This window comes from Nycticebus coucang, chromosome X (genome assembly GCF_027406575.1).
Source record: "Nycticebus coucang isolate mNycCou1 chromosome X, mNycCou1.pri, whole genome shotgun sequence".
Classification (NCBI taxonomy): Eukaryota; Metazoa; Chordata; class Mammalia; order Primates; family Lorisidae; genus Nycticebus; species Nycticebus coucang.
In genome coordinates this window covers 156,988,846-156,991,337 of record NC_069804.1, presented here as the reverse complement: position 1 = coordinate 156,991,337, position 2,492 = coordinate 156,988,846, and the positions used below count along the sequence as shown (strand labels likewise).

Genomic DNA, 2,492 nt, shown 5'->3' with positions numbered 1-2,492 from the left:
TATCGAAATATCACTTTATATCCTGTAAATAAGCACAGTTATCTTTGGGTTTATCTTCTTACTTAACAAAAACCTGATCTATTAAAGAACTAATTGGCCTTTCTGAGCTGATTTTCCCATCTTTTGTAATTATCTTTATTAAAAAATTGTACTTGGAGAAAATAGGTACAGTTATTACATGCCAGTTAAAGATAAAAGGGGAAAAAGAACAATTTCAAATAGAATAGGTAGGAAAAAAAAATCTCTCTGAGAAGTGGACATTTGAGTAAGAACTCCAAGGAGGCGATAGAACAAACCATGCAATATCTAGGGGAAGATAATTCTAGCCACATACTCAGATTTCTCTTCAGATCACACAAATCTTTCACCTTTTACTAAAGATTTCCGTGGAGAAGAACAATTCTGAGTCATAAATTAATTTTTTGAGGCCTTGCTTTGGCGAGGCTACATTAAAAAAAAAAAAATATATATATATATATATAATTCTAGCCAGAAAGAATAGCTGGTGCCAAGGTCTTGAGGTAGGAACATATCCAGTTTGTTCAAACATAGTAAGGAGGACACTGGGACTGGTGTAGAATGAGCAAGGAGTAGCAAGAGATGTGGGGGTTGAGGATGATAAGGCAGATGATGGTGTAACTTGTAAGCCACTGCAATGACTTTAGCTTTTGTTCTGAGTGAGACTGGAAGCCATTGGACAAGGCACCGGTGAGAGGGTCTGACTTAGATTTCGAAAGAATCTCTCTAGCTGCTGTGTTAATAATAGACTGAAAGGAGACAGGAGCAGAAGCTGGGAGACCAGTAAGGGGATGGTGGAATAATCCATTTTCTCTAAATCCTTTCTTGGTTTACTAGCTCTAAACATCATTATCTGTTGACTTCCTGCTCTGATAGATGGGGATTTAGCTCGCTTCCACTGTAGCACCACCCCTCTCTTCCTCCTAATAAATTACTATTTTTAGTTCCTCTGTTTAGCTCCCTTCCCCACAGACTACAATTCTAATGTGTATCTTTTATTCATATGTCTTTTTGCTTATATTTGTGTTTTTATATAAGGCACATAAACTCCTATTTCTTGTTCATCTATAGATAGTATCTCTTGATTGATTGTATACATGCTAAAATTAGATTTTTAGTGCCTCTACACATCCTCACCTCCCCTAATTCTGTCTACTTTCCAACTTCTGCAAGTTTTGTTTTTACATTAAATTTGTTGACATCTGATTTATACTTCATAATCATAACTAAGTTTGCTGTCATTTGTCTTCAGGTTATATTCCAACAATTGAAAACCAATAGTGTTTGCATTATTATAATTATATAAACATTTTTTCAACTTAACACTAAAGGATGTGGGCCGGACATGGTGGCTCACGGCTGTAATCCTAGCACTCTGGGGGCGGTGCCTGTGGCTCAAGGAGTAGGGCGCCGGTCCCATATGCCGGAGGTGGCGGGTTCAAACCTAGCCCCGGCCAAAAAAAAAACACAAGAAAAAAAAAAAATCCTAGCACTCTGGGAGGCTGAGGTGGGTGGACTGCTCTGAGCTCAACAGGTTCCAGACCAGCTTGAGCAAGACGGAGACCTTGTCTCTAAAAAAATAGCTGGGGGTTGTGGTGGGCGCCTGTAGTCCCAGCTACTTGGGAGGCTGAGGCAAGAGAATCACTTGAACCCAAGAGTTTGAGGTTGCCGTGAGCTATGATGCCATGGTACTCTGCCAAGGGTGACAAAGTGAGATTCCATCTCAAATAAATAAATAAATAAATAGGGCAGCACCTGTGGCTCAAAGGAGTAGGGTGCCGGCCCCATATACTGGAGGTGGCAGGTTCAAACCCAGTCCCGGCCAAAAGCTGCAAAAAATAAATAAATAAATAAATAAATAAATAAATAAATAAAATAAAAATAAATAAAACTAAAGGATGTTCTTTGGTTGGATTTTCTTTTTTATAGTTCCAATGTCACAACCTCCATCAATTGTTCAATATCATTTCATGTATAGAACAACTGGTTTATACTGGATGCCTTCCTAATTGATAAAAATGGCATTTTGGGACAGTTTTGTAGATTCATTGAATTTCTAATTGCTTTTTTTTTTTAACTTGTGAGTAGCCTGAACTATATGCTTGTTTTAAATCGTATCTTTGCTATCTTCTAGTTTCTTCTTCATTTTGTCTATTGCTCAGAATAAATTCTATTCTTCTTGAAGCCCACTGTGTGTGTAATTAAAACCAGTTCTTCACATTTGATCCTTGAACTTCTTGTTTTCCATGGCATTTCTCTATTGCCTCCTCTTTTGTTTTGCCTTTATTGTGTCCTCCTGCTCTTAATCATGTCATTACCTTCGCCTACTTCCATTTTTCCTGGAGGTCTCCCTTTATGTTTTCTGCAGCATTTTTCTGGACTGATTGGCTCCATAATGGCTATAGTTTCTGTGTGTTCATTCAACCCACTTCCCCCCAATTTCTATCTTCTATAAATTTTTGAAATGTATTGCC

At 37.8% G+C, this 2,492-nt stretch overlaps 1 non-coding gene across 1 annotated transcript; it reads left to right on the top strand.

Moving 5' to 3' along the window:
• The first annotated feature begins 330 nt into the window (after positions 1-330).
• On the top strand, positions 331-446 carry LOC128578611 (U5 spliceosomal RNA). Its single transcript, XR_008377751.1, has one exon. It is a non-coding gene; the product is annotated as a U5 spliceosomal RNA (small nuclear RNA).
• Positions 447-2,492: the final 2,046 nt, after the last annotated feature.